Source organism: Hipposideros armiger, unplaced genomic scaffold, assembly GCF_001890085.2.
Source record: "Hipposideros armiger isolate ML-2016 unplaced genomic scaffold, ASM189008v1 scaffold_114, whole genome shotgun sequence".
Taxonomy (NCBI): domain Eukaryota; kingdom Metazoa; phylum Chordata; class Mammalia; order Chiroptera; family Hipposideridae; genus Hipposideros; species Hipposideros armiger.
Genome location: NW_017731464.1, coordinates 2,231,093 through 2,249,699, shown reverse-complemented (window position 1 = coordinate 2,249,699; position 18,607 = coordinate 2,231,093). Strand labels below are relative to the sequence as shown.

General features: G+C 40.9%; 1 protein-coding gene across 3 annotated transcripts in view; it reads right to left on the bottom strand.

Moving 5' to 3' along the window:
• Positions 1 to 18,607, bottom strand: part of TGFA (transforming growth factor alpha) — a 98,193-nt gene that overhangs the window by 79,027 nt on the left and 559 nt on the right. The window lies entirely within an intron of this gene.

Here is an 18,607-nt window from a genome sequence, read left to right as displayed (position 1 = left end):
GTAGAAACCAAAACCAGCTGATGAAATGGTACAGCCATTTTGGAGGACAGTTGTGTGGTTTCTTGCAAAACTGAACATAGTCTTACCATATGGTCCAGCAATTGAGCTCTTGGTATTTACCCAAATGATTAAAAACTTCTATCTGCAGAAAAAGCTGCACACAAATGTTTATAGCAGTTTTATTCATAATTGCCCAAACTTGGAAGTAACCAAGACATCCTTCAGTAGGTGAACAGATAAATTGTGGTCCATCCAGACAATGGAATATTATGCAGCAATGAAAAGAAATGAACTATCAAGCCACAAAAAGACATGAAGAAACCTTATGCACATTACTAAGTGAAAGAAGACAATCAAAAAAATCTATGGACTGTGACTGCATCATTCCAACTATATGACATTGTGCAAAAGGCAAAACCATGGAGATAGTAAGAAGATCAGTGGTTGCCAGGGGTTTGGGAAAGGGAGGGAAAGCGAGAGATACAGGTGGCGCACTGTGGGTTTTTAGGGCAGTGAAACAACTCTGTATGATTCAATGAATGGTGGATACATGTCATTAAACATTTGTCAAAACTCATGGAATGCATGACATAAAGAATAAACCCTAATGTAAACTAGGGGCTTTAGTGTACATTTAACTTTAGTTAAAAAACATTTTAGCTAATACTATACCAATATTGGCTCATCAATTGTTGCCCATGTACCACATTAAAGCAAGATGTTAATAATAAGAGAAATTGTGTAGGGTGAGATAAGGAAGTATATGGGAACTCAGCACTTTCTGCTCAATTTTTCTACAAACCTGAAACTGCTTTAAAAAGTCTATTAAAAGAACCCAAACAATTACAACACTTATTTTAGCCCAATTATTTTATCCATATTCTGAATTGTCTAGTCTTACTGTTTCCCTGAGTTCAAGTACAAAGTCCTTCTCCTAAGAAGGCCAAGCCAGCATGAGCAGCTTGGTTTAGAGTTTTCTGGAAATACAGAGGAGACACTGTATAGTCTTCCAAAGAGTCCCAGGGCCCTCGGCATCATTGCTGCCCTATCAGCTTGACAGAGTGTAAAGACAGGTAAGAAAGCTTGCTTCCCAGCCATAAAGTCTTCGCCATTACTATGACTTCCAGCCAGTTGAAAACTTAGAGAGGGCAAGAAGCACACTTAGTTCTTATATGTCGTGAAATGTGTTGTAGGGCTGTGTTCACTAAATGTTTATTGACAGTGGCTCCCAGGAGAAGCAATGACCAGCTTTGGTCAGTGGCTGATCTGACTGGGCTGGGCCGCTGTGTACCCTGAGCCTCCCTGTCAAACTGGGAGTGCGTCAGATGAGAGGAAGCAAGGAGAATGATATTCCCTGTGGAAACAGGCCAGGGAGAAGGCAGGGGAGGGGACTGGAGGGGAGGAAAGAGACGAATAATAGGTGAGGGGTCTTCCAGGGAAGTCTTGCAAAGGAGAGGCTGACAGACACAGTCAGGAATCTGAGCAGACTTTGAAACCAAGGAGATCCAGTATCTCAGTTTCAGGGCAACAGGCCTTGCTTCTGTGGCCTCTAATGTAAAATAGGTGTCGTTTCCTAGATATGCTGTCTCTCAGCTGAGAACAAGTTATGAATATAGAGTTTTCAATCTGTTGTCAGCTGCCATCAGCTCTGAGACTGGGGGAGCAGAATACAAGAGTTGCTAGAAGGATGGTTTCATTCAATTTCTTGACCCTCCAGCTGTGTCTAAGAGGGGGCTCCCAAGTTGGTGTCAAGCACAGCCTTTATCATAACAAAATGAAGCTACCAGTTACAGACAACTTTTCTATTCTCCTCTTCCTGTCTTTTCTTACACTTCAGGTGGGAAAGGAAAAAGACAGCATTGGAACCTTTTAAATGCCCAACATCATCCTTCTATGAAAATCTGTGAGTAAGGTAATGAAGCAAGTGGCTCACTCACCACACCCAGCACTATCACAACCTGACATTTTATTGTATGCTTATTTGTTTGTTTATTTTCTGTCTTCTTGGGATCAAGTGGGGGCAGGAGAGCGATGGTATTTTTTGGTTCACTGTATTCTTGGTGCTCAGAACAGTGCCTGACACACAGACAGCTCTCAATAATACTTGCTCAATGAATTCAGTTCCTTTCAAGCCAAACCTGCCAGACAGTTCCACAGAGATATCCAGGGAGCGTGGACCAAAGAAGGCAACACTTAAACTCCCATTTTTGCAGGAGTGTTGTATAAGGACTTTGTGGAATCTATGTTCTTTCATCCTGGAATAAGATGCCATTAGAACTTTTCTGTGATGACAGTTCTCCAGGAAATAATGCAGATACTGGAGGGGTGTGTGTGTGTGCGCACACGCACGCTTTCACGTGTGTGTAGATACATAGAGTCTTGTGGATGTCCTTTCTGAACTGGTGACATCTAACAGCGACCTGAATGAAAGTAGGGAACCAATCCTGCAAATATCTGGGGGTAAAGCATCCAAAGCTAAAGAAACAGCATGTGCAAAGGTCCTGTGGTGGGAGTGATCTTAGCCTATTTAAGGAAGAACAAGAAGGCTGGTGTGGCTGGAGCAGGACAGTGGTGGGAAATGAGGCTGGAGAGATGCCAGGGCAGACATCTCTCATGGAGATGTCTGAATTTTATTCCAAGCTGGGCAGTTATTGGAAAGTTTTGAGCAGATGATCACTAGCACCTAATGTATGTGTTAGTAGGATTGCTTGGGGGTACCAAGAACAGAAGAGACCTTAACAGAAGCAAGACTGAAAACTGGAGGAGTGGGATGAGACTATTGCAGAAGTCCAGGTGAAAGATGACAGGGGTAGCAGGGGAGGCAGTGAGAAGTGGTCAGATGTCGAATAGAATATGATCAGAGCTGATAGGACTCACTGAACTTGTGAGGATGGAACATGGGAGGTATGCTTTGGTCTTGTTCCTTCAGGGACCTCCTCTTTTTACTCCATCTCTACCTCTACTATTCCCCTGCCCCCTCTTCACCTTCCTGGGCCATGTTCAACTCTCAAGGCCAGTTAAAACTCAATGTCTTCAAAAACCTTTCCTGACCACCTCAGATGGAGGACTCCATCGCCCTCAAAAAAATATAAAGTAAACAACTGAATAAACACAGGCCTAGAGAAACCCATTAGTAAGCTGAGTACCCACAAGAGTCAAAGTCACACAAGTCAATCTTATCTTGGTCCTAATGTTCTCAAACTTCTCTAAAGAGCTTTCACTAACAGTTCCCCTCCAGGGTCTGCCCACTATCCCTGAGATCCTTTAGGATGCTCCAAGCTGGAATGAAGATCCTGCCCCTGGTCATTCCCAGGCAGGTCCTAGGAATGTCAGTCCAAGGTAACCCCAGGCTTACCTGTGAGACACACGTTCGACATCCAGAATAAGTTAGCCTCGAGATGGTAACGGTTGTCCCCAAGGCTTTCTGGAAGCTCGCACAGTATCTAATCCCACTCATCATGTACCTCTCTGCTAATGCCTACAGGCTAGACAAATGCATCTAAGCTCAGAGGTGAGGGGCCCGCAAGGAGAGAAGCAAATGGGCTCTGTGCTGATCTGTGACCAGAACTTGTGCAAGTTGCATATGTGCAGACCCAGAGGCTATTCTTGGCTCCAGGTTTCTCTGCCCTAAGTGTCCGGCCTCTGCAGCAACCTCTTATGCCCCATGCAGGCACAGCCCAGCTCTCTACTTTCCTTCATATCCCCCACGGTGCCTATGGGAGAGAACTGAACAGAGACAGTCACCCCCACTGATGCAGGTACAATGATGCTGAGATAGCTGCTGAGCTGGAGCACTACAACATGTCACATATCCTTCTGGGAAAGGAGTCCTTCCCTCTAAGACAGGTAGAAGTCAGTGTTCCTTCTGACTGGGAGGCGGCCAGAACACTCCTGCCAATAACTCAACAAGGGCCCAAAATGGGCTGACTTGAATGTCAACACAGCTTTGTCATCCAGCATTAGCTGTGGTTTTCTGCTTCTTACTTTGAAGGGAGGCAAATACCCAAGTCCTGAGTGATGACAGGATATACCAGTCCACACCCTCACAGGCTCCTTGCCCTGCTGAGATGCTAATCCTGCCTAACAGCTCTTCTTTGGCTATGATATTAGGTTTATGGAATACCTTTTAAAAATCATAGTACTGTATTTAAAAAAAAAGGCATGAAATGTAAATAACATGAGTGGGAACATCTTCAACTAATTCCTTGGAAACAATGTCTTTTTCTCATTCTTACGAAAAGCTCATACCCTATGACCCAGCAATCTCTCTCCTGGGTATCTACCCAAAAATCTGAAAACATTTATCCGTAAAGATATATGTGTTCTGATGTTCACTGCAGCTTTATTTTCCATGGCCAAGACATGGAAACAACCAAAGTGTCCTTCAATAGATGATTGGATAAATATACACAATGGAATACTATTCCACCATAAGAAAAGATGAAGTAGTGCCATTTGCGACAATATGGATGGATCTTGAGATTATTATACTAAATGAAATAAGTCAGACAGAAAAAGACTAGAACCATATGACTCCACTGATATGTGGGATATAAAACTGAAAACAACAAAGGAACAAAACAAACAAATGAAGAAACAAAAACTCATAGGCACAGACAATAGTTTAGTGGTTACCAAAGGGTGGTAGATGAGGGAAAAAAGGATCAAATAAATATATGGTGATGGAAGGAGACCTGACTGTGGGCAGTGAATGCACAATGTGATATATAGATGATGTATTACAGAATTGTACACCTGAAACTTCTGTAACTTTACTAACAATTGTCACCCCAATAAACTTTAATTAAAAAAAGAAAGAAAAAGAAAAGCCCACCATCTTGAGCAGGAATCAAGTACACTGCACATGTATCACCACCTCCACACTGAGCTCCCAGCAGACATTACTAATTGATCACAGCATTATTTCCCACTGACTCAGATGCAGCCTTGAAATCATTCTAAACAACCACTTCCAAGTGGTCACAGTTGACCTAGAAAAGTGGAACTATTTCCTACTTCTGCTCATAAAATATATGTTGCTTATGTCAATGATGTTTTGGAAGTGAGGGGTGGGGAAGGGAAGGAAGAGAAGAGAGAAGTGAAGACAGACTCTGAGGGTAAATTATTTGTCATCAGTAAAAATATATTCATCGAGGTATGGTGCAAGGTATTGCAGAAGTGCAAAACAGGGGCAAGTGGAAAGGTGAAAGAAAAAGTCCATGAAGTAAGAAATGAAACCTCTATAAAACACTCACACACACACAATTACTGTCAATGGAGCAAGAGGTCATCCAGAGATACCCGTTGATGTGACTACAAAATCAAAGTGGATTCCCCGCCCCCATGCCCCCAGCATAAGGGAGGCAGGACCTAAGAATATCAATTGCTATTTCTACCAATTTGTCCACCTCCTCAAAGCAAAAGGCTTTTATATAAACAAAGCCCTAGATTTTCAGAAAATTTCTGCCTGTGAAGCCTCTGAAAATAGCTCATCAGGTGACAAACAGCCCAGATGAAAACAATGACTGAACCATTTATGAAAGAGGCACAAGTGGAGAAAACCAAGAACAGCACATAGGTAGGCAGGTAGTTTAAAACAATCCAGATTTCATTAATGCTTCCTAGTTATCTTATTGGGAGCCTAAACATGTCTTTTCACAAAAGTTAATGGCTTTATCTTCAAGACCAAACAGTGAGGCCATTCACCCACTTTTGCTCTGCTCACAATGGAGTCAGATGACATCACGGCCCCCAGAGGGCATTCTGGGCTGAGCCAGGACCAGACTCTGGGGCCCTGGAATCCTCAGGGATGAAGACCACATGCATAGGAGGAGGTTGCACCTTGCAGCCTGAGCTTCTCCCCCATTCACAAGGCCCGCCGGTACCTGCCTTGCTTAATGGTATATCCAAGGGAAGACACACATCATATCCCATTTTGGGGAGTAAAAAACATACTCACAACATCCCCCTGCGGTTTACTTCTCAAGGCCAGGAGCTCAGATAACCTGTCCATCCACAGGGCGGGCTTGAGGGAGCTCTGCAGAGGAGCTGCCTCTCGGACAGACCGTCTCCATCCTTGGCCTGTGAACAGTGATCCACTGGAGCAGAACCCTCTCCCTGCTTCAGGCAGTTCCTCCCAGCGGAGAAGAGAAAACAGCTGGGAAGTGTTGTTCCCTGATTAGCAGGTAAGGCCCATCTAAGAATGATTAAGCACGTTTCTTTTCTTTACTGCTGGAAAACAGCGAGGCTCATTTCACCAAAGTCTTGTCCTTGTTATTACACACCAGCAATGTGCAATTTGGGTTCCTCGGGTTCTGAGGTGCAAACTGAAAAGATGAAGAAAATTTGACCCAAAGCAACTTCTCTGTTCCAAAAGGTTAAACCTTTCTCTTTTTTTTTTCTACTACCTTGCGGCTGGATGTTATAACTCAAGAGCATCAATCAGAGGAAGAAATATTAGATAGTGGGTCCCTAGAGATTAGGTGAACAAGGGGAGATCAAGGAAACCTAAAAGGCAGTGTGGGGAAGACCCATGGAAAATACAAGCAGGCCCTCTGCTCTGAGAACCACAGAATTTTTATAAGGAGCTACTTACTATCCGTGCGTTTAAAACTCAGAAGATAGTTTAGTTTCCTGGCTCCCTAAAACATCAACATTTCCTCTCGATGGGCTAACAGGATGGGCTAACATAATTACCAAGTAGTCAACTTTTTTTCGGGGTGCGGGAAGAGGTTAGGGAGCACTGCAGTGGAGGCAATCTACTTTAAGCAAACCAGATATGTGAATGATTTGAATTCACAAATTAAGGAGAGGCTCTTCTAGAAAAGGATAATCAAATAAGGTCCTTTAATTAAGACACCGATGTTTAAAACCCACATTTTTTTTCAGCTGCTCATTCATTGCAAAAGAGGTCCGTCCCACTGGCTGTTCCGTGTGTTAGTCATAGTTCGCCAATGCGTACAACTCCATTACCTTTACCTGAGGGAGAAAAATCACCTGTAACAAACATTTGTAGAATCCACACTGTGGTACTGCTCTAACACCTGAGGATTCAGATATTAAACTATCTAGTCGAGGATGCAAAGGCCATCAAAAAATGTTGCCAGCGGAATGATGTGCATTCCCATATACAGGTGAAACAGTAAATGCTCTTCTTGTTCTGATTGGCTATTCTATAGAGTCAATGGAAATGCCTGTGTTTTTTGTGGGTGCATGTCATTGCTCAAGGTTGGGGCTAGAGTCTGAAAGTAAGCCAGCTATTAGCAAATGTGCTAACACAGACCCTATCTTTAGTTGGACTGTGAAGAGTAAAATGTGTTAAAGGAAAAGTGTTAAAGACTCTGCCACCTTCTGCTATTATTTTGGGGAAACATCACTGGGGAGGTGTAGAAATGGGGTGAGGGGGAGGTGAAGCCAGCACCCTAGCAGAGGGCCTAGGAGACTACAGCTCCCATGTGCTGTGATTTTCAGGCATAAATGGAAGAGTTCACTCTTTAAAACAAGCACCTTTTTAAACCTGTAAGATAGAAATGCAAACAGGCCTCCATTAACGAATTTATTATTAGAGGCTCCCTGGTCACAATAAAATATATCAGGTAGCACAGCTCATGTGATTATGTCTTCCAAACATCTGAACTCTTGACTGAAGGAGGGGGGAAAAAAGAACTTGACCACACTTGTTTCTTTATATTTCACAGCATTAATGAGTAGAATTTCTTTTTAGCCAGCATGACAATTACCTGCATGGCAATTACTCTCAATATGGTACAGATTTATAGGAGTGGCTGTCTGAAAGTCTGATTACATTTAGCCTAATGTCTGCTACCAATGGCACTCACACATGAGCAACTCCAGACATCTCAGCATCCACAGCCTTCCATGACTGACACAGAGAAGCAGGATAGTGGGATGGCTAGGTCAGCAGGCAAGGATCCCCGGTTCAAATCCTTGCTCTGCCACTTGCTGGCTATGAGATCTTGGGTGAGGTACTTAACATTTTTGTGCCTCAATTTACTCATCTGTAACATGGGGGATAATCACCCCGTCTCATAGGATTGCTAGATGGGTTAAAGGAGTTTGTGTAACACATAAAGCACTTAAAGAGATTAACATGTACCAGGCACTATTCTAAGTGGTGGCCATTATCTCCCAGGAGTGCCTTGCCCTGTCATACTAGATCCCTTCTCTTGAGCCCAAGGTGCTCATTGTGTATCTCATGATATTGTGAAAAACTGTGTGTCTGCTTCTGCTACAAGCTACAAAGAATTCCGGCCTGGGGGCAAGAGCTAGGTCATGGCCCTCTACATTAATATCACCAAACCCAGCAGAGAATCTGCACAATCCATGTATAAAATAATAACCTAAGCAAACAAATAGCATTGCTCACTCTGAGCTGATAAATCTTATTTTGACTATTCATCCCTTTGTCTCTACAATACAGCATTAAGTGAGTAAAGTAGCTACCTTAGGTGAATTAAGACCCACATTGTATTAAGCTCAGCTCACAAAAATCACTACTGTTTGATCACTTGGATATAGTCTATATGAGATGACAGCTGAGATACTCCAAATGCCTCTGTTATTATTGTTAAAAGAAAAATGTCCTGCCTTTTATCTGAAATTTAAAAAATCCAATTTAGTTGAAAGGACTTTTTTGTTTATTTTTCCACCTCTTCCACGGTAGGGGAAAGAGGCACTTCACAAGAAAATAAGCTCACATTACATTACAGTGAGTTGATGTTGTTTTCCTAAGCATAAATCTCTAACTTTCAAGTGGTTCACTGGGGCATAACCAGTCCGTTCACGAAAACCTTCTACAACCTATAAAAGGTGCAAAATAAGAACTCACTTGAAATGATGGCCTCAATCAAAGAAGGTCCTACTCTCTTCATCCTAATAGAGCACTACTAACTCAGGTACTTGGAGTAATGCCTTTTATACTTTTTTTTTCTCTCCACGAGGAAACTTAAAATAGAGCGGAGTTTTGTTTAACTAAGTCAGGAAGAAAACTACTCGCTGGAACTTCTCATTCACTAGTAGTAATGGAAGGTTTGCAATTAAGGTATGACGTGAGCATGAGAGTTTACTAGTGATGAACTTCAGGCACTGAGAGACCCTGAAATGCCTTCTGAATCATTAAAGAATGTTGACATTGCATAACAATCTTTAACATGTATGTGCCTAAGAACAGAACATCAAAATACCTGAGATAAAAATTAATAGAATTTACTAAAAATTATTAAAATTAATTCTATTAAAATTTTATTAACAGAGTTAATAAAATTTTAATAGAATAGAAAAATTGGAGAAATAGATCAATCCACTATCATCATTGGAGATGTCAATAGCCGTCTATCAGAAATGGACAGATCTAGCATGGCAGAAAATCAGTGAGGACATAACTGAACTCAACAACACCATCAACCAACTGTACATAATTGACATCTAGGGACTACTTCATCCAACAATTGCAGAATACACATTCTTCTCAAGCTCACATGAACAGTCAACAAGCTAGACTGCATTCTAGGCTATAAAACCTACCTTAACAAATTTAAAAGACTAGAAATCACTTAATGTCTGCTCTCAGACCACAAAGGAGTCAAATGTTGAAGATTAGACAACACATTTCTAAATAACATATGGGCCAAAGAATAAACCTCAGAAAAGTCAAAAACTATTTTGAGCTGAATAAAAATGAAAATAAAGCTCATCAAAATGTGTGGGATGCAGCAAAAGCAGTGCTTTGAGGAAAACTTATAGCATTGAATGAAAATATTAGAAAAGAAGAAAGATCAATAATCTAAGTTTTTAACACCTTAGGAAAAGTTAGAAAAAGGGAAGTAAATTAAATCTAAAGTAAGCAGGATATGATAAAGTTATTCTTTTTGGTTACTGTCTTGTTCTACTTTAAATATCTGAAAATTAGTCATCCACATGGGACACTACTTTTCAAGCTTTTCCGTTAAAATCCCTGAAATAGCAAAGAGAAGGAACTCATACCCCTTCCTTTTGAGTCTGGGGGCATAGTCTGAAACAATTGAAGGAAAAAACCCCATAATTTATCTGAGGTGTTACATCCTAACAATTAATTTTGACATTTAAATCTTCCATTCTATTCACTCATATATCTGAGTTTGTTTTAATATAGAAAACAATGTTCTGACTTGCCAGCTAAGTTCCTTTTTGATTCCTTAATTATTCCTTGTTTCAGGGAAATATGCCAGGTTTGTTCTGGGTTCCAAGTATGCTGTGGCATGCTCCGCAGTACTCACATTTGAGAAGGGGACATGAAAATATACAGTTTCTGTTAACCAGAATGTTACATGGTGGATTTCAGGGCTGCCTCATGTCCCCCAATTCCTGAAAAGCACAAAGTTCCAGAAAGAATAGGAGAACATAGCCAGCTTTACCATGCCTTTCAGTACAGTGAAACCCAACACCCATTAGTCTTTGACCAAGCTGAGGAAGGAGGTGAAACATCCTTTCTTCAGGGGGGTTGAAACATGTTAAGTCATCCTTCTCTCCACCACCAGGGTAAATGTTCCTTTCCTCCATCACAAATGTTTCTTCCTACAACACGCTCTAGGTATGAGGAAGTAGAAGTCTTATCATGAGAGGGAGAAGTGACGTGATACCCACCATAATACATTGTCTACTTTCTTTTTCTCAATATTTTCTGCCCCAGCTTTCTGGGGCCACGATGCATTCCCAACCCAAAAGAATGGTTCATTACAGAGTGAGCCTCATATTAATGGAATAGAACAGAAACTCCACAAACAGACCCAGTACGCCTAAGAATGTATCAAGTGACAAAAGTGGGATTTGAAATCAGTGAACAGAGAATAAGTTATTCAACAAATGATGTTAGAGTAACTGGATCATTATTTGACAAAAAGGCAAGTTAGATTCTTATCTCACATCTTACACTAAAATACATTTGTTAGGAATTGAAATTTAAACCTGTAAAATAACAACATAAAAGTACATGGGAAAATGAGAGATTAAACAATAATTTCATAAGAGTTTGCTCAAGAGTTTGAGCTCTGAGCAACAGCGGTTAATTCCCAGCCCGAGCTGAGCAGCCGCTGAGCTGCCAACAGGTAGCAGGATGGCTCAGCTTATAAAAAAACAAACAAACAAACAAACAAAAAACAACACAATAATTTCAAATGCCTTCCTACCCCAAGGCTAGGTATTATGTAAAAATGAAAATCATAAAGAAATAATGAACAGATTTTAAATCCTTAAAAGTAAAAAATACCCCATACTTCTGTAAAGTATGGACACATATAAATTTAAAAGGCAAAATGAAGAAAATATTTTCAATATATCTTTTAAAAAACTACTTACTAATCAATAAGAAAATAACTAACCTACCAAAAACATGGTCTAAGGACAGAAATAGGTAATTCATAAGAAAACAAATTCAAATACTGAAACATTAAAAATCATTCAGTTGTACCAAATTTGGGTCTTACTCAAAGAAGTACAAATTAAAACAATGAGATGCCTTTTTGCCGACATTATTATCATTTTCTAGACTTTGCTAATTTTCACCATAGGCAAGTTTGGCAATAAATAGATATTCACACATAGGTTGTAGAAGTATAAATTAAACAGCTTTTCTGGAGGGCAGATTGTCATAACATGTTAAGAGGTGAAAAAATGTGTACCTTTGACCTAGTAATCCTAGGGATTTGTCCATAGAAGATAATTAAAAGACGCTGGTAATGATTTAGCTGTAAGAATTTTCTTTTCAGGTTTCAATATTTAAATGCTTGAAACAACCTACATCTCAATCAATAAGAGATGGACAAATAAACAAGGATAGAGTTGCATAATGGGATGTGTTAAAGTCATTTAAAAAAATCATAGGTTGTTACATATTTTTGCCACAGACATATTTCCCTATATAGGGTAAGTGAAGAGCAGATTTAAAAACAATCTACCAAATGCCATTTTTGAAGGAAAAAAGTGAATACACAAATATCTATATCCATACACAGAATGAGATGTGGTAAGATACCTGCTAGTTAAACCTAGCAAAAGGATGTCTGTGGTGAGTTAAATTTTGGGGCATTTTTCAGGTTTTTTTGTTTGTTGATTCTGATTTCTATTTTATTTTGGAAAAAGAATAAGTCGGATGTAACTGAGGCTGGCAGAGAAGGAGCGTATGTTGAATGGCCCCCATGGGGAGATGGAGATCAAGGGGTATACATGGCCTGTGAACACTAAGTGGCCTGCACAGTGGCAAGCACAAGAAGTGTGTTTGCTTTGGGGGTTTTCTTTGTCAGGCAAGGGAGTGGTTGATGAGGTTTAGCGAGAGTCCGGATCCAGAAGGAGTCCTCATCTGGGTGATCTCTGAGTTTACCTCACCTCCGTAAAAATATGCTCAGGCCCCAGGCTTGCTTTCATTCCAGTTCAGGGACCTGTGACTCATCCCCTGCAACCCTAATTATAACACCCAAGGTCTGCTATGTGCAAAAAACATCTGTCATTGTTTAAATCTGCTGGCAGGGGGTGTGTACAGTATGCAAACCGGCCTGATGGTGTGCTCCTCCGATGCAAAAATTAAAACCCAGAAGCTGTCCCCAGGTGAGAAGTGCTCAAGCCCAGAGTTTCCAACTGAGCTCAGTGCCAAATAAGGCGAACAGGTTATGGCCCTCCATAGTTCATATGCTAATTTCCTCAGAGCTACAGCCACAGTAAAAGTTACAGGTCTTGAGCTGTTTCTTTCAACCAAGGAAAGGATCCTAAATTTGTGTTTTCCCAGTTGGTTGCCAAGGCCTGGAGAGGGAGGGAGCAGAGTGTGTAATTGCAAACCTCTCATTTATCAGCTTCAGAGGCTTTTGTGTCACCACATTACGTGTACCATTTAGCCAGTTAATCTCCTGTACCTTTTGGAAGGAGAGTAATTACACAGAGAATGCCTCAGACCTGGCAAGAGATGACGAAAGAGCAGTCAAGGTACATCTATCCTCTAAGCGCCCAGAATTGTTTACTGACCTCATTCATGCTCAGATCAAAGGCCCTAAAGAACTCAAGCTGAAGATATGGTCTCTTTGTAAGGATCCAATATTTTGACCTAGAAGTATTGATCTTAAAAACAAAACACAAAATAAATAAACAAAAAGCAAAGGAGCAAACAGTAACAAAAATCTCCCACACAAGCTGGGCCATCTTATTCCAAACACTGTCTAATGGACACAATAGTATATTTGGAGGTTTTTAAACTTTTTAAAGCTGAAGGAACCAACAGAAAGCTACTTAGCAGCCTCTGCTAGAAGGTACAATACTATGCATTATCCAAATCAGAAATGGCATTACTATAACAACTTTGGCACATACAATTATACACTAAACTAGTGATTTACCTGGGCTTCTGGGAACACTATTTAAATATAAAGCTTTCACTTTAATTTGGCTTAATGATTAAAAAGAAGTTTATTTTTTTCTAAAATCATTATCAAGAAAAAAACTTAAAATGTATTTTATTTTGGAGGCCGAAGTGTTTATTTTATATTTGGTGATGTCACATTAACCCAAGCCATAAACACAACGGAAAAACTTCAAATTACAAGGATATCATTTGTAAATCTGTGTTAAAAATTTAGAAACCTGAATTGAATAGCCTGTAAGGAAAATAATTACCAAAACTCACTCAAGAACTAGAAAACTCAAACTGATCTCTAAAAAGGGACCAAGCTCAGAAGCTTCATAAGCAATTTCTCTCAAGCCTTCACAGAACCACTGATTTCCATATTTCAACTATTCTAGATCAGAAAACAGACGAAATGTTTTAAAATTTATTTTATAAAGCTGACAGAATGCTGAAATAAAAACCTAAAAAAGAAAACAAGGACAGAGATGAAGATGAAGGGTCTCTGCCTACCCTCAAGGAGCCCTCAATCATGTTGAGGAGGGCAAGCACAAACCAACGTTAATCCAAGGCAAGACATGGAAGGGGCCAGAACTCCTGCTGAGGTTCCCAACCACAAAATTTCACATATTCAAAGATCAAAGTTTAAAAAAGCAAGGATAGAGTTCCACCACGTTATATGTACAAGCTTGCTACTCAAAGGAGTTATGTGTACATCCCTTCTTACAGAAGCCCTAACCGTCGACAAGCACATGAGAAAGACAAGAAAGAAGAATAAAAAAACGGTGAGAAAAACTGAAAGCTTTTCAAGGTAAGGGGACAATGACAAATTAAAGGCAAAAGAGCTGAGCATAGAATTCACTTGGCAAGGGCAGAGACTCTGAATGAAAGAAAATTGTTCCCTCTGACTTAAAAAAAGCACTAGTAAATACACAAAATTCCATTTCAATACACTTCCAACTTTTTCTAAGCCCAGGTAACAGCAATCTATTTAAGTCATATTCAACACTACTAATTCATGATACTTAAAAAGAATTTACCCAGATTTTTAGAGTTGGTCCAAAGGGAATGTGCCTTGAACTTGAAATGAAGAGCTCCTAAGAGATGGTTCTGGTCATCTAGATTTCAGACTTTCCTATGAAACATTTTTATACTTGACACTTCACAAGTGAAGAAAAAAAGGAAAACAAAACCAAATGTCACCACAGAAGCAACCCAATTTTCTATCTAGATGCACCCTTAAACATATTAGCCTTTAGCATAAATTAAGTTCATCCTTTAAAATGAGGTGATTAAAAATATTTGAAATGATAGCAAAACAACGGTCAGTTTAGGGCAATTCAAAAACAGAAAAGAAAAAGAGTGACATGATAACGTTGGTCAGCTTAAGTTTAATAATATCGGATCATCACATCTTCTCTGGGTAAAGTATAAGAACACTTATAACAATTAAGAGATCTCAGCAAGAATTCTAACTCTGCCCCGGTAAGCAAGACAGGCCATAATAGCACCTTTAATAAGAGCTCATAAATCCAGAGCAGCATTTATAAACGTCAGGGTGTACTTTTAGATAAAACGCAATTGGTTAAGCCAGAAGCTTCCCTAAGAGCAACTGATGAGAGAGGTGGTTCTCCAAGTGTCCCTCTCCTCTCCTCCCCACCAGCAGCATAAGCCACACCTGCAAACTTGTTAGACATGCAAACTCTCCCACCTCTGGCCTGGCAATCTGGTTTACCAAACCCTCTAGGTAGTTGTGATTTGAGGGCACTGCAATGAAAGATACTACAGAAGCTTGCACGCAAAAACAACAACAACAACAACAACAAAAACAAGCACAAAATGCCCAATTCAGTGTGTCAGGCTCTTCCCATTTTAGTTGACTCAACCTCCACCTCCATTGCCCATCCCTTTTAGTGGGCAGCCCAAAGAGTAAGACCCTGTTCAAACACACTTTCCAAAGGCCCTTAGAGATAGGGCCAATGGAAAAAAGTCATTTATTTTTTCATACATTACCACAGTAACATGAAGCATTGTTTACTCCTATAAGAAAGGTCCCCTTTGCAGGGGACATTGAGTATTTACAGAAAGATCACTTTATCCTGAGGAACCCAAATTTTGGAAAAGCAAATACAGAAAACACAGCCTCGAAGGCTTCCATATACACCTTTACAGACCCTGTTCTACATGAACTTTCCCTAATTATGACTGCCCAATAAAGAAAACGTGTTCTGGGCCAACTTCTACCGTCTGCACTCAAAGACATAATTTCCATGTAATGGAAAACCGTCTTACCTCATTCCGCCTCCTGGTCCCTCAGTCCCAAATCCACAGGGAAGCTGACCTGTTTTGTTTCTACACATCCTTAATGACACATCATGTCCTAGGATGTCCTTCGTTGGGTCTACATCCAGTGTACTTCTGGGAACGGCCATTAAAATAATGTTTATTCCTGGATTATAAACTCCATTTCTGTATTATAAATCAATTTCATTTGTGTGTAACCCTTTATTTTTATAGTTGACACATAGCCTCCATATTTACCATGCCATTTGATTCTCATCACAACCTGTGATGTGGGTACAGTTTTATTTATTTATCCCCACTCTGTAGATGAAACAACTGGAACTTAGTGCTGAGTGCAGTAAACAACTGACTATTAAATGTTATGGAGGAAACATATTTTGCATCAAAAATTAAAGAATTCATGATGTCCAAAAGAGCTTGCTTGAATTTGTCATCTGTCAAATAATATTTACCAAAATCATTAGGCAGGTTTGGGGTCTGGGTGGTAGTTTTCTGGCTTAAGAAGGATGGGAAGCAGGGAGATGAGGTAAGACAGACAACTCTCCCAATTACAGAACTGACATAATCTGCAATGAAATTCTATGGGGTTCATATAACAACGACAGTAATGTTGATGGCACTAAGATTAATTAAGCTCTTACGATGTGCCAGGCACCATTCTATGTTTATTAAATATATTCAAGAACCTATTAATATCACCATTTTAGAGATGAGGAAAGCAAGGCAGAGAGAAGCCAAGTAACTTACCCAAGATTACACATCTTGCTCCCTGAACACAAAGGAGGATGTGGGACTGGAGGTGCCAAGCCCTGTGAGGTTTGCCCTGCCAGCCATGGAAACCTGACAGGGGAGGGCAGCCACCACAGGAACCTGGATTGCTGTTCTAATGTTGCCATTTAAGCAACAGTCTCCCCACTCTTTCCACCAAAACATCAATCAATGTTCAGGTTTCAAGTACATGGGAGCACCAACAGCAGGTTCCTTCTCAGATCATTCTCTTGAAAATGGGGAAGGAGGGGCGAGATCTTGGTTCTCTAGATCTTGGTCAGCGATGGAATACTGGCTGTCTTGCCTAAAACTGACTTCAACTAATTTAAGAAAATTAGAGAGGAAAGCAGCTCTGGAGGAAATGTGCAAATTAAAGATGCATGTGGCACTGATGAGGATCTAGTAAGCTAGCAGAAAGTGAGGTGGGAGGCAAAAGTTCTTGTAAATGCTTATTTATGAGTTTATTTGAGCCAAACTGCTGACAATTGCCAGTAAATGCTTATTTTGTTAAGAAATGTAAGTAAAAAGGAATCCTCACGGGTGTAAACTACTCTCACCTTTTTTTCCTCAACTTTTTTCAATTGCTCACATTTTGGAATTGTATGAGCCAGCTTTTACATATTGGTCCATCTTTTAAGTGTATACATCCTTTGCTTAAACATGAAACAAAGATCAAGTTGAACATTTAGGCACAAGAGAAAAATCAGATGATGAATGAATGCGATCTTCACAGGCAAGTATACTATGATCCAGGTGTGTGTGTGTGACAACATTGAAAAGCTTCCTCAAATGTGTTTACCTTCATTTCCTGCCTCTAATTTTCACTGAATAACCTAAGACCACCATGAGAGCCTAGGAGATTCATCCAAAAACCCAATTTAACATCAAGTTCCAGAGCATTCCACATAATCTCCCCTCGAGGCAAAATCCCAAACCTGGGAGATGGGACTATGATGAGCACAGTTAGGTAACTTTTCATAGCCACATTCCTTCCACACGCTTTACTAATCCCTGCCAATGTGCGCTTCACTTTCCTCCTCTATAAAATGGGGATGATAATTCCTTCTTCATCAGGGTGGTGTGAAAAGTAACTGAGTTAATGCATGTCAAACAGCACAGTGCCTGGCACAGAGTAAATGCTCAAGCTATTACTAGAATTTGCAAAAAGAAAAAAAAACATTACAACAGAGAACTGCATACAGGAGGCTTCTATTGTGTTGGTAATATTTTATTGCTTTAAAAAATCTGAAATCAGAGCAACCACCAACACAAAAAAGTAAAAAAGTCTTAGAAAAGGGGGCGGGAGAAGCTATCTATCCATACTCATGCCACCTGTCGGTGAGTTTTGGGTGAGGGTACAGCCGTGAGCCTGCGGCTCCACTACAGGTCCGTGCTTCCCTCTTAGACGATGCCTCCTCTGCCGCGGCCAGTTCTTAACCAGCCTTTTGTGCGCAGGACTACAGGCGGGTCGGTGAACCCCCCTGAAACTGTACATGGAACTGGGTACAAAACGCTCTGGGCATTTTGGGGATGGGGGCGGGGATTCCACCGCTTTTCTCAGACTTTGATAGTGACCCTGTGGCGAGCAACTTGCTTTACAGGGTTAAACCCAGGAGATATCGACGGAACAATTCATTTCACGGAAGCTGCAGCAATAACCAGGACACCTGGGCTGTTAATCTGCTATTTGAACACTAGAGAGACCCGACACCGCGAGGATCAGAGCCAGCCAGGTGTTGCGTGGCCCCTCACCACTTACAGACCGACTTGTGAGCTTCACCGCTGAACAGTGACCGGATCCGCAACCCGGACTCGGGTTTACCGAGTTGAACTTCCCTTCCCTTCCCCCATCGCTTGTTCCCATCTGAGAACAAACTCAAAGGAAATTGGCAACTCTCGGTCTAGGGTTTCACTCCTGCCCTCGGCTGACACTTAAACCACTTCTCCCAGAGAAGTTAATGAAAAGAACAATTAATCCACACAAAAATCCAAAATCGACCCCAAAGCTCAAGAGCTCGGAAAGTTAGATTGAGGGCGCCTCTGCTGACCGTGAACATCTGCCCGTCGTCGTCGCTGGGGCTCATGCAGGCAGGGAGTACGCGAGGGAAGCAGGCAAGGTCTGGCTGGAGAGTGGGACGCCCGTCACCCTCTGCC